Consider the following 14,537-nt stretch of genomic DNA (forward strand, 5'->3'; position numbering starts at 1 on the left):
TAGACACTTTGACTTGCGCCATCAGTCATTCAATCTCAGCGATGCGGACAATTTCTCCCCTCACCCGCTGCCATACACACACACATTTACACACATGCCTACATGTAATTTAAAGCGACCTTGGGTATCTTGAAAAGCGCTATATAAAACTAAGTTATTATTGTTATTATTATTATTATCATTATTATTATTATTATTATTATTATTATTATTATTATTATTATCATTATTATAGACAATAGTAATGCAGAGAAATAGGGACATCTATTTGGTAACCTTCCTTAGAGAAAAAAAGTTTGGGCCCACTTCAGAACTTCACTACAGTACCATGACAAGACTACCACAAACAATTTTCCACAAAATGTATTAAGTATTTCAAATACGTTTGCACAATTACATTTATAAGATCGAGTTGATCGTAGTCTAACTCTGGCAACCTAAATGCTGGGGCTATCACTCGGTGGACGAATGATGGTGACAGGTCCGGTTTGAAATTCTCGCATTATAATCAGGCACGACATCACTTGAAATGTTAAGCACCTTACATAAACCGGGAAATACGTGTAGGCTACTTAGAGTATACCGGGGAGGTAGTTAGATTACCAGTAGCAAACAAGGAGTTAGACTTTACAAAAAATCTACAGTTTCGTTAGACATTTCCTCTCCGGAGTTCAGCGTTTCGAGTTGCTCTTGCTAGCACTGTCACTGGATTACATCGCTACAATAAGGAAGGACTTGGATTTGGACATTACTACTAATATTACTACTATTTCGGGATCTTCAATGGTAACCAACAGATAAGGTAATGATCATCATCATCTGTGCTTTATTATCTCTTAGTTTAGGTGTAGTCTGTAGTATGCTCTGTTGAAGGACACTGACCGGCAAACTCCCAAATAAATAAAGATAAATCAGCTGGAGTTAGCATGGCTAATCAAAACGGCTGTAGGTGACAAGGTTGGCCACTACGTCTCAAATTTAGCTTGTATATCTATCAAAATCACATTTACAACTTAGGTTAGTGTCACTGAAATCCGAGTCGGACAATTGCGAACCGGTGCAAATTGCCAGGTAAACATCCGCGGTCTTTTCGGAGCTGTCATTTTCTTGATCTTGATTTTATTGAATTGAGTGGCTGAGGTAATCGAGTGATAATGAACGAAGCTGGTAGCTAAAAAGTAATACTTGGCACACTGCGAACCAATATCAAACATAACTACAGTAGATAGCACAATTAGCTGGCTAGTGAAGCTGCGCCCAAACGCAGAACCTCCGCTCTCATATCAGTCTCAACTGCGGCCAAGAGAAATCCCTCAAAAACATGACAATATCTCGAAATAATTGAATACAAACATATATATTTTAATACAACAATATGTTCATTAAGCTGTTGTGAACTAGTGAAGTGTGTATTTACAGTTCAGCAACATAATTTTCCCGTAGTGTATTTTCATGCCGGCCGGCGGCGGCCGCTATGGGAGAATAAAGAACGGCCGGCAACGGCCGCTATGGGGTCTAGAGGGACACATTTATTGATAACAGGCTATACACAATTGAGCAAATAGAGCCATAACCATATTAAAGGATAAGACCGGTTTTTTTGACAATGGGCCCTTGATTTCACATTATAACATGATGTTCTACTCACCCCTGCTTGTTGTTGGTCATTTGGAGCTGTTCCGAAGATTTTCGAGAGGCGTCTGGCTGCTCTCTTGAGATATTCGGCCATGAAACGGTTTCCTATGGGCAAGCTTATACAGGCACAAACTATGCTGTTTATAATTTATTAATTACTCTACACTAGCACTGATAACGTGGAGGTGTGTCGCTTACTTAAAAAAATCCGGGTTATTGTAATTTTTATTTTTTTGTCGTAAAGTGGGTGTTACTGACGTCATCGTCGTGCTACTACCACAGACAGCCCACAGACCTGCTGCCTATTTATTCATTCGGCTAAAATTCAAAATTAGTAACCCGGATTTTTCTAAGTAAGCGACGCACCTCCACGTTATCAGTGCTAGTGTAGAGTAATTAATAAATTATAAACAGCATAGTTTGTGCCTGTATAAGCTTGCCCATAGGAAACCGTTTCATGGCCGAATATCTCAAGAGAGCAGCCAGACGCCTCTCGAATATCTTCGGAACAGCTCCAAATGTTCAACAACAAGCAGGGGTGAGTAGAACATCATGTTATAATGTGAAATCAAGGGCCCAATGTCAAAAAACCGGTCTTATCCTTTAAGTTGAGGCTATTCCTATCACCTTTTCAACATCTAAATAATTGACTTAATGGAGATTTGCTGTTTTGTGAGGTGACCACTTTTGCATCTCATTTCAGGTCAATAGTGTTAAAATTGGTTTTGTTCTTAGACATTATGAATGAAATAAGTCTCAGTACTTTTCCATTATGACCTAAAGTGATCCAGGAGTAGAAAGACAAAACAATTAGGAAAGCCTGGGAAAGCAAGGGCAGATTCACACACACATATTATTTGGGTTAGTATGCATATCCAATCACATTTGATCAACAAGGGATCCACCGTGGGAAACTATGAGACGTATATACAGATGATAACCGGAAATCAGGGCCAGTCTGACAGACTTCCTGCGGGAGCTCTGTTCCACTGAGCCCGGCGCTGATATGCTTTGATATGTGACTACCAATAAACACTTCATTTTCACTTGAATTACTTCGGTCCGTTCTTGAGCCTCCTACTAAAAGAACCGAATCTAACAAAATGGTGCCGTGACACGAGGTTCGAAGGCTGAAGGACCACCGTTCCGTGCGACCGACCCCCGTCCGAGGGAGGACGCCTCGAGGTGATAGGAGGGACAGCTTTTTTCAGACAATCAGGCGCCAGAAAAAAGGTGAGCAGAACACCAATTAATGTCTAAATTTAAGATTTCTGCATATTGAATAACCTAAATTAAGTTGTCTGAATTGAGTTGTCCTCTGGTCATGATAATTTGAGTGTTAATGTACTGTCTGTCTATTTGAATTGAATGGTGACACGTCGAGTATAAAAACACATAAACACAGGGAAAGTAAATAAGTGTCATGTCAAGTCAATTCGGAAATTAAGACAAGTTAGATTCATTTTATAAATGAATATCCCAGTTGTGGAGCTTGTCTTCAAAAATGTTTTGTCCGTGCACTGTTTGTAAGTGATACGAAGTAGTTTATAAAAGCCCATCTTGAATGGGTCAACTAATTGGGATTCCGAACCGGAAAGTCTCTCCTCTGACGAGGGTTAGAACGTGGGATTGAAACTTCCGGGGGTCGAAGAAGTCTGTAAAACCGAAATATAGTCGGGTTGACAAGAGTCAATTTATACTTGAATGACACAGGGTCAGATTTTTTAATTTTCATGCAACTGTGGGGTGGGGTTCGCCGCTCGAAGATATTTGACTGCGCCAGCAGATCTCGAGTGGTTCCTGTTCAATATTGGGGTTGGCATAGACAAAAAGGGGGAGAACAAGTGGCTGCGCGTGCTTATACGGGTCGCTTTGTTTGGGGAAATCAGTATTTTTATGGTGTGACCCAAAGTTTTGGAATAAACAGATGCTTTGAAAAGTGGGGTAACCCCGAGAGGTGGAGCGCACAGAACACAGCGTTCTGCGTAGAAGTTTCTTCACTACTTTCAGCATTTGGGCTATTACGCCTTCCATATACTTTGATTAACACGGGTATAACTTTTGAAGATGTCACAAAAATTGATTGACGACTGGAAAAAATGCAAATCCGACTCGCTGGGGTCGGTGCTCGTTGACACGTTAGAAAGATGGAAGAAAAAGGTGTCGATGAGTGACGAAAAACGAGCAACAAATAGGTTTGTGGATTGGGCCACAGAGATGCAGACTAGGGGAATGTTTGGATCACTGGCAGATGTTCCGCCTAAGTCTATAATGTTGGCAGTTTTTGCAAAGCAAGCGAAGATCAGTAAGGGACAGGCAGAACAGCAATGTCAGGGAGCGGGGATAATGCAGAGAGGCAGAGCAGACAGAGAATTAACAAAAGCCTCAATTTTTCTAGCAGATTGTGAATGTTTTCTCGGGGAATTACAATTTTCACTTCAAACACGGTCCACTGCACTTGTAGGACAAAGTAACACAGAGAAAAAATCTTCTCCAGTGAGCCATGAGAATGAGGAGCTTAAGACACCTCAGAGCACAGATCCGAATGAGAAGCACAGGAGCGAATCGTTTCTGCATTCTCCTCCCCCTTATGCTGAAGCTGGCATGCTATTGGATGCCACACAAAAGCAGATGCCTCAAACAACGCCCACAGCTGCAGGCGGTCTGTGTGACCCTAGTGTAAGGAGCAAAATAGTAGTAAATAAAAATGGCTTACTGCAAACTGCACCCTTTCCAGCGGACTCGGACAGCCAAGCCCAGGCAGAAGATTACCTAAATGTAACAGCGCAAAACAGTACACATTTAACCACCAGTACTATATTGGAAGCACCCGCCTCCAGAGCTTCAGATTACACATTCGGATCACTGGATACGCGATCGTACGCAACACCATCTGTAACAAATGTTGATCCATTAGTGCATGACTTAACAGCTTTGCTGCACAGACAAACACTTGGTAAGGGAATAAATCAAATTAACCAATCAGAAAATTACGATCTACCCCGCCCTCAAAATAATGGTAATATTCATGCATGCACTGACACCCGTCAGTTTAGGGAAGCGGTGGAAGCATCACTTTTTCCCTCTGGACAAAATATGTTGAGAAAACTGGTTGGATTAACAAACTTAACGTATGACTTGTGGGCGGCCCATGTCACCCAATATATTGATAATGAAATCGAAGAACGGGAACAAGAAAAAGCAGAATTAATTTCCCTGCAGACACAAGTGACAAAATTACAGCTTAAACACATGAGGGACAAAGTAAATCAAAACAAGGCTAAAATTAAACAGATGTCTCAGCAGACTCCTCCTCGTGCTGTACAACCACAATATCCAGCTTCTTCGTATGGGTCATACCCAGAACAGAACGGACCTCCGGTTAGAACTAATAGAAGAGGAAAACCCAGGCGACACTTCAACAGTAGAAAAAATGACATGTGTTATCTCTGCAAACGATATGGCCATTGGGCCTCTGACTGTCGCGAGGTTCCCTACTCAGTGCAATCAGGAGATGGGACGCGACCATATAAGTGTAATAAATACCCCCACAGTGCTCCTGGGGCGGCAGTTGCTTCTCAACAGGCTACCCAACAGGGCCCGCATCAGGATTCTGCGTATGATGCCCCAGGCTCCCGTCAAATGCCCCAATAGGGAGGCACAGAACTAACGACGGGTGACTCGTTGTGTTGTAGTGACTTGTTTCTTGACCGGCTGAATATTGGTTGGTGGCCGAGCGTGTGTGTGATCGACTCATTAGAGAGTTCTTCCACACTTTGTCACTCTGTCAACACCTGTTGCATGTTGGTGGGACTTTATTGCTTTTGATTGTTCATTTCTTCTTTCATCCTCTTGCCCGGTGAATCAAAACAAACGAGAGAATAAGAATCAAGCCATGCATATTACAGAAAGAATAGTATTGATATATGATATATTTGATCCCAAAGTTTGACAAAAGTTAATAATTTTGTTTCAGCATCAACACACTAATAACACAAATATAAAGAAAAAATTAACAGATTTGGAGGCTTGACCTGAGGCCTGAGGTTACTAACTAAAGATCAGCTGTGCAGCAGCATTACAGGAATAATGAATAATGAATAATGAAAAGCCTCAAACGCTTTTTGAGCCATAATATTCTCAAGTTAATTTTATAGTTGTTCTCTTTATCATAAATGCGCACACCCTAAGATTGTCTTTTCTTTCTCTCTCATTCAGCCATGAGTGACAACAATCCAAACAGACTCTGGGTGATCATTGGCCTGAGTTTATAATGATATACTGCTTATAATAGAGGTTTAAGTTTGTATTAGAGCAAATAGGATTGATTCATCCATCTATTTTAAAATGCATATGATTAGGAAAGACACCAAAGTCTGTAGATAAACTGAAAACAGCTTTACAATGAAAAAATCACAGAGATGAGATAAAAAACAATAAAATCCAGGAAGAACATTGTTTGAGACATTCATACAAATTGTTGCTGAAATAGGATTTAACATCTCTCTTAAAGAGCTAAAGTCAAATACACAAGCAGAGTGTTTAGGAGATTTGCTCCTTTAATTAAAATATAATCTGAAAAAATGTTCTACAAAGTGAAATTCAATGATTCCACCTGAAACAGGACCTAGAGCAGGCAGTCAGACCAAATGACATAAGTTAAAAGGAAAAAACAGGATTTAGGATTTAATATCGCGGCCAGACGGTCATATGTCAAACAATTTGATATCATATTAAATTTATTGAGGCTTAGCCTTTATTCTTATTAGGAGATATTAACTTGACTTTAAAATTTTAGCTGCTCGGAATTTCCTGCCTCAGGTCACCAATTCAATAGTCAAAGTTATCACCAATATTTAGATTCAAACTAAACTATTTGACTATTTAACTAAATCATTTAACTATTTAACTGCAGCAGATCTAAGAAACAATTAATATGCTCCCTTAACAAAAAAAAAAAAAAAAAAGCAAATAGAGTTAAATTCATTGGAAGAATACAGAAAGGACAGCTGCAGCAAAGACTGAGCCATAACAAGACAAGTCAAGGTTTGTTTTTATGGCGCATTTAAAAACAGTGAGCAGAGTGCAACTTGGTTAGCCAAAATAACGATCTATGCAGACACGGACTTAATTTGGCTGAAGCTATCCCTATTATGCATTATTTAACCTACTATTTTATATGATATATAATATATGACCTATATATAAATGTTTTCAGGTTGTCCCACATGAGGCCTGGACGGGGAGAAAATACCCTGTCCATAGCTTTTTTGGGACACTATGAGGACTTGTGTTAATGTGGGAAAAAGGTTCGGTTGCCAAGCGACAGCCATGGTGAGTGGGGGCTGAGGAGTTCCCAAAGGGGGCACTAACTGCTTGGGGGACAAGGGCTACCTGAGGGAGAAGGAGAAGGACGCCAATAGGTGGCGTGATGGAAATTCAAACTGTGCTGAGTCAGTGCCTGTGGTTGAAAGAAAAAGGATATGAATGGGATGAATGAAATGTTCTGTAATCAGGTGTTTTGGGTCATCGGAAGACGTTCCATTAGAGATGACCAGAAAGTTTTAATCTACTACACTAAATCGATCAATCAATCAGACGTTATTTATATGGCACTTTACATAGCGCTTCTCATCCAAGACAATATTTCAGATCAAACGAAGCAGTGACACCCAAGGCCACATACAGACACATGCACACTCACATATACAGCCACGCACACACACACACATGCCACACATACTGGAAACAGGGACCACAATGTGATCCTCAAAGAAAAATAAAGGATGAATTAGGATAAATAAAGAAATAAAATTAAACTAGGCTTTTAATATCTGTATGGAAACATGTTATGGTTAGGAACAACTCTGATGTCACACCGTTGGTACCACATGAGGTGTTTCTGATTCAATTAGAACCGGAAAAAACTTAATGCTGATCCTGAACTATCTGTGTACCGCTCAGCATCACGAAACAGCCACTGGCAAGAATTAAACAACATGAGTACTAACTAACGAGTAATACTAAACTGATACTATACTGAAAGTTTATTTTTAACGATCTGACCTGAATTAAGAGAGGACAGACAATATTTATCCTAAACAACTTAATCAGTTCGTCATTGGAAAAATGTCTGCTTTCTTGATGCTGTGCTGCTCCCAAGATTAAATCTAACCACAATATTTTTCTGTCCTGCAGCAAACAACAATCACAGGAGGACAAAACTGCAGCGGAGCAGTTCGGCAATTAATTAACAATTAATCATGGTTTACTAAAAATTCTCAAATTTTCCCAAGAAGTTTGTGTGCGTTTGTATCTTCTTTTGCATTAAGACTTCCCGGACCTGGAAGAGGAACACATGGATCAAACTCATAATATGAAGACCACTGTTTGTATACTTAGGCCCCAATGAAAACATGAGGGTTGCTTGAGCAAACCCAGAAATGCAATATATGTTTGTCATATGTTTGTCATGTGTTTGTCATTTGTTGTCATCTGTTGTTCTAACCTGTGGTGTCTGGTGTTGAGTGTTGTTTGTTTTTTGTGTGTGTGTTGTTATGATCCCAAAACTGTCTGATGATTTTTCCACAGCAGAATAAGTGGATAATACAGAAGATCTCATGAATGCTGGACAGCAACTTGGTGAGAATTCTGGTGTTGTCCTATAAAGAAGGATTATACCAACTGTGTTGATGTTGATCGTGACGATGTGTTCCCTAGATAATTTGAATTTTTTAAACAGCAAAATAAGGAGATGGTACTGCATTTCTCATTAAGGCTGCACAGCAGGTTGATGACTATTCTAGTTCCTTAAAGCAAGGGTTATACCAACTGGCCAGTTGTTTTGTTTTGGGTTCTGTTTATTTTGTTATTTCTTTGATTTTCTTTTGTTTTGTTTTGTTTATTTTGATTTTGTTTTGGTTTGGGGTCCATATGAAAAATAAATAAATAAAGAATGAATTGGGCATTGAAATTGAACCTATCAAAGAGAGATACCCTAAGTATAAAAATATAGTGCAAATGACATTTTGCACTACTGCGCTGCGAGATTCCCTAATATTATTCCACAGATTCAGAACCACTACAGGACGTACGGCCGGAGGACTCATAAGTTTGAGATCTGGGAGGCCTTTCCCATCATGCCAAGATGATGGTGGAGAACTACACAACAAAATTGTCACAAAAGAAAATTAGTTAGGGAGGGGATGCTGAATATCCCTCAGGGAAGTGATGTACTGGTGACCTCTCCTTCCAAGATTAGTTCCGGATCAGAGTACTGAACAGACGTTCAGCCAAGAGGAGAACCGAGCACCGACAGGATTGCACCACAAGAGACCACACGACTCGTCATGTGGTCATCTAAGAAAGATATATCATTTAAAAGAAAAGTTAATCATAAGTGTTCAAGAGGCTAATATACTCATATGGTCGAGCCTTGGTTAAATTTATATTTGTTGTGTTTCACTTTTTAAAGGGTTTAGCTGATTCCTCTTAAAGGCTGATAATGAATCATTTTCAGAATGTCAATTACCAGTGGGGTGACTCGGCTGTTTGGAGCGGGACCTTAGACTTAGAACGGTAATAAGTTGGTCGGTCGCCAAGTGGAACTGGGGCCATAGGTGAATTTTTCCCGGATACATCGGGTTTTCGCTCCTATTCGCTGCAAACGGTGGACGAACCTGCTGGTAATGTTAATTGCCTTATGCAATGTTTGAGTGTCAGTAGAATAGAAATGATGTGAAATTTGTTGATAAATCAGTGTTGTGTTGTTATGGTACTTATGAGGGGGCAAGTCCTTGCTAGCCACATAAGGTTTTAGGCCATAATGAACAAAGAGTCCACACAGACAATGGGTTCGGGGCCACATACACACAATACATATAGCAAATTATTATTTTCTACATATAATCTATTAAGAAATGTGCTCATTTGCGGAGTTATTATCAGTTGAGTGGGGAAGGTTTTAAACTTACTAGAAAAGAGTCTCTATTTCTAGAATCTTGATTAACACTCCTGATATAGAAGGTTTTGCTAACGCATCACAATTATTTTCTAAATGTGCTTATTTGCAGAGTTATAATCAGTGACTTATGAAGGTCTTAACCATCTCGGAAAGAGTTTCTGTTCCGAGTAAAATGATGGAATAGTCCGGATTTGAAGGTGTAGCTTAAGCATTAGAATTATGTTTACTATTTCCATGCCTGTGCAATGAAGATTTGCTTGCTGCTTTTAATTGCAAAGAAGAACAGCTTACACATGAGCTTACATAATAATATATGAAGTCACATCAAAAGGGGGATGACAGATATCTCCTAACTGGTTGTGCTACATCTCAAAAGGTAAGTGGCTCTTGCAGTTTGGGGGGTGGCTGCTAAAGTCTTGCTACTGCTAATAGAGATGTGACACAATACAGTCCTACTGCAGTTATTTGACTGAATTAGTTGAAATGATAAAATCACTTCAAAAGGGGGATTGTTAAAATTGGCTTTGTTCTTAGACATTATGAATGAAGTAAGTCTCAGTACTTTTCCATATGACCTAAAGTGATCCAGGAGTAGAAAGGCAAAACAATTAGGAAAGCCTGGGAAAGCAAGGGCAGATTCACACACACATTATTTGGATTACTCAGAGACAGTATTTGGGTTAGTATGGTGATCCAATCAAATTGGATCAACAAGGGATCCACCGTGTGAAACTAAGAGACATATATACAAATGGTAACCGGAAATGGGGAGCTCTGTCTGACGGATTCCTGCGAGAGTTTTGTCATACTGAGACCAGCGCTGAAATACTGCACCTATTGCCATATCAATAAACACTTCATTTTCACTTGAATTACTTCGGTCCGTTCTTGAGCCTCCTACTAAAAGAACCGAATCTAACAATATAAAAATTATTTCTGACCAAGGTCCCCTTTATCTCTGGCAGTAGAAGAAACTGAAGTTATTCAAAATGTCAGTAACAGGTTAGACTGGGTAAAATGAGCTTTCTTTCTGTTGTCACACATTAAGACTGAAAGGGGCACCTAGAAAGATTTGGGATTCATGTTTGAACCTTATCAGAGGATGAAAGTGGAAGTGGACTTGACATATGGGTTACCTCCCCAAAGGACCAGCACATGTGTATAATTTCCTGTGAGTTCCATCTTCTTCATGGCGATGTTTTTTTAAAACTGATTTGTACTTTTGATTGTGAAACTGCCACCAAGAAAGCAGCCATATTGGCAGTGGTGGGATTTGAACCCACACCTCCACAGAGACTGGAGCCTAAATCCAGCACCTTAGACCACTCGGCCACACTACCAAAGATATCTTTAAGCCAACTACAAGGGAGCATCACCTTTAAAAGTTGGACTGAACTGAAGGATTGTAATCAACAGTTGTCAGTAGACCCTGTAAGATGAAAGTTTTCTAACTCAGAATAACAACTGATGAGTACCAGTTGTAGTCTTGCCACTGTGCAACACCCATAGATATTTCTTGTGCTCTTCATCTAACGCCATGAAATCTTTACAGAAGAGAGCATAGGAAGAGAATAGTGTAAACTGGTGGAACTCAACAAGATGGTCGACTAGCAGAGGATGGTTTCGATCCATCGACCTCTGGGTTATGGGCCCAGCACGCTTCCGCTGCGCCACTCTGCTCTTGCACCTCAGTCTGTAGACGTAAGACAGGAAATTGTGTTGGATGATGTTTTAGAGGATTTAAAGCACCTCGGAACAAGCGCTGTGCAACTCAGCTTCCATGTGTCTTGGTTAAGGTTTTGGAAATCTAGGAACCTCCAAGTTACCATCACAACATTAGCAGTCACCGCAGTACTTTCAATGGCGTCTTCAGGCCGTTTTCAGTTCAATCCCTTTACACCATTATGTTAACAGGCCACCTCATTAGTAGATATACAGAAGTTTAAAATCTGCTACTTCAAATGACTTTGGTCTCTATGGCTAGTAGCCCCAACATTACATCTCCACTGGGATGATTTTCTTAGGATTAATTGCATCAAGGCTTTAAACAGTGCAGAATTAATGGTTTGCCCTCTGAGTCATAGTGTACAAATGTTAGACCTACTGACTGACCGCGCATAGCATCTCGCTGTCCTCAGCCATATCCATGACCTGCATTTACAAAACCCCAAAGAGTAACGGCCAAAAACAAACATGAGCCTTGGAAAAGATAGCTTGCCAGCCAGCTGCCAATGTCACAGTGGTAACATCCATTTTTTTTGCATGTGCTGTTTCACTGTTTATTCTGTGACCCTGAAGGGACTCTTTAGTTGTGTGTGACATTAACGTATAAGCTTTATTAAGGACTCTCTGTAGTTCCACATATAAAAATTATTTCTGACCAAGGTCCCCTTTATTTCTGGCAGTAGAAGAAACTGAAGTCCTTCAAAATGTCAGTAACAGGTCAGACTGGGTAAAATGAGCTTTCTTTCTGTCGTCACACATTAAGACTGAAAGGGGGACCTAAATAGATTTGGGATTCATGTTTGAACCTTATCAGAGGATGAAAGTGGAAGTGGACTTGACATATGGGTTACCTCCCCAAAGGACCAGCACAAGTGTATGATTTCCTGTGAGTTCCATCTTCTTCATGGCGATGTTTTTTTTAAACTGATTTGTACTTTTGATTGTGAAACTGCCACCAAGAAAGCAGCCATATTGGCAGTGGTGGGATTTGAACCCACGCCTCCACAAAGAGTGGAGCCTAAATCCAGCGCCTTAGACCACTTGGCCACACTACAAAAGATATCTTTGAGCCAACTACAAGGGAACATCACCTTTAAAAGTTGGACTGAACTGAAGGATTGTAATCAACAGTTGTCAGTAGACCCTGTAAGATGAAACTTTTCTAACTCAGAATAACAACTGATGAGTACCAGTTGTAGTCTTGCCACTGTGCAACACCCATAGATATTTCTTGTGCTCTTCATCTAACGCCATGAAATCTTTACAAAAGAGAGCATAGGAAGAGAAGAGTATAAACTGGTGGAACTCAACAAGATGATCGACTAGCAGAGGATGGTTTCGATCCATCGACCTCTGGGTTATGGGCCCAGCACGCTTCCGCTGCGCCACTCTGCTTTTGCATCTCAGTCTGTAGACGTAAGACAGGAAATTGTGTTGGATGATATATTTGAGGATTTAAAGCACCTCGGAACAAGCGCTGTGCAACTCAGCTTCCATGTGTCTTGGTTAAGGTTTTGGAACTCTAGGAACCTCCAAGTTATCATCACAACATTAGCAGTCACCGCAGTACTTTCAATGTCGTCTTCAGGCCGTTTTCAGTTCAATCCCTTTACACCACTATGTTAACAGGCCACCTCATTAGTAGATATACAGAAGTTTAAAATCTGCTACTTCAAATGACTTTGGTCTCTATGGCTAGTATCCCCAACATTACATCTCCACTGGGATGATTTTCTTAGGATTCATTGCATCAAGGCTTTAAACAGTGCAGAATTAATGGTTTGCCCTCTGAGTCATAGTGTACAAATGTTAGACCTACTGACTGACCGCGCATAGCATCTCGCTGTCCTCAGCCATATCCATGACCTGCATTTACAAAACCCCAAAGAGTAACGGCCAAAAACAAACATGAGCCTTGGAAAAGATAGCTTGCCAGCCAGCTGCCAATGTCACAGTGGTAACATCCATTTTTTTTGCATGTGCTGTTTCACTGTTTATTCTGTGACCCTGAAGGGACTCTTTAGTTGTGTGTGACATTAACGTATAAGCTTTATTAAGGACTCTCTGTAGTTCCACATATAAAAATTATTTCTGACCAAGGTCCCCTTTATCTCTGGCAGTAGAAGAAACTGAAGTCCTTCAAAATGTCAGTAACAGGTCAGACTGGGTAAAATGAGCTTTCTTTCTGTCGTCACACATTAAGACTGAAAGGGGGACCTAAATAGATTTGGGATTCATGTTTGAACCTTATCAGAGGATGAAAGTGGAAGTGGACTTGACATATGGGTTACCTCCCCAAAGGACCAGCACATGTGTATGATTTCCTGTGAGTTCCATCTTCTTCATGGCGATGGTTTTTTTAAACTGATTTGTACTTTTGATTGTGAAACTGCCACCAAGAAAGTAGCCATATTGGCAGTGGTGGGATTTGAACCCACGCCTCCACAGAGCCTAACTCCAGCACCTTAGACCACTCTGCCACACTACCAAAGATATCTTTGAGCCAACTACAAGGGAGCGTCACCTTTAAAAGTTGGACTGAACTGAAGGATTGTAATCAACAGTTGTCAGTAGACCCTGTAAGATGAAACTTTTCTAACTCAGAATAACAACTGATGAGTACCAGTTGTAGTCTTGCCACTGTGCAACACCCATAGATATTTCTTGTGCTCTTCATCTAACGCCATGAAATCTTTACAGAAGAGAGCATAGGAAGAGAAGAGTATAAACTGGTGGAACTCAACAAGATGATCGACTAGCAGAGGATTGTTTCCATCCATCGACCTCTGGGTTATGGGCCCAGCACGCTTCCGCTGCGCCACTGTGCTTTTGCATCTCAGCCTGTAGACGTAAGACAGGAAATTGTGTTGGATGATACATTTGAGGATTTAAAGCACCTCGGAACAAGCGCTGTGCAACTCAGCTTCCATGTGTCTTGGTTAAGGTTTTGGAAATCTAGGAACCTCCAAGTTACCATCACAACATTAGCAGTCACCGCAGTACTTTCAATGGCGTCTTCAGGCCGTTTTCAGTTCAATCCCTTTACACCACTATGTTAACAGGCCACCTCATTAGTAGATATACAGAAGTTTAAAATCTGCTACTTCAAATGACTTTGGTCTCTATGGCTAGTAGCCCCAACATTACATCTCCACTGGGATGATTTTCTTAGGATTCATTGCATCAAGGCTTTAAACAGAGCAGAATTAATGGT

General features: G+C 40.5%; 3 non-coding genes across 3 annotated transcripts; all 3 read right to left on the minus strand.

The window, feature by feature from the left end:
- Positions 1-10,856: 10,856 nt before the first annotated feature.
- Positions 10,857-10,938, minus strand: trnal-uag (transfer RNA leucine (anticodon UAG)). Its single transcript has one exon. It is a non-coding gene; the product is annotated as a tRNA-Leu (tRNA).
- A 268-nt stretch (positions 10,939-11,206) lies between these two features.
- On the minus strand, positions 11,207-11,278 carry trnam-cau (transfer RNA methionine (anticodon CAU)). Its single transcript has one exon. It is a non-coding gene; the product is annotated as a tRNA-Met (tRNA).
- Positions 11,279-12,646: 1,368 nt separating this feature from the next.
- Positions 12,647-12,718, minus strand: trnam-cau (transfer RNA methionine (anticodon CAU)). Its single transcript has one exon. It is a non-coding gene; the product is annotated as a tRNA-Met (tRNA).
- Positions 12,719-14,537: the final 1,819 nt, after the last annotated feature.

Source organism: Odontesthes bonariensis, chromosome 8, assembly GCF_027942865.1.
Source record: "Odontesthes bonariensis isolate fOdoBon6 chromosome 8, fOdoBon6.hap1, whole genome shotgun sequence".
NCBI lineage: Eukaryota > Metazoa > Chordata > Actinopteri > Atheriniformes > Atherinopsidae > Odontesthes > Odontesthes bonariensis.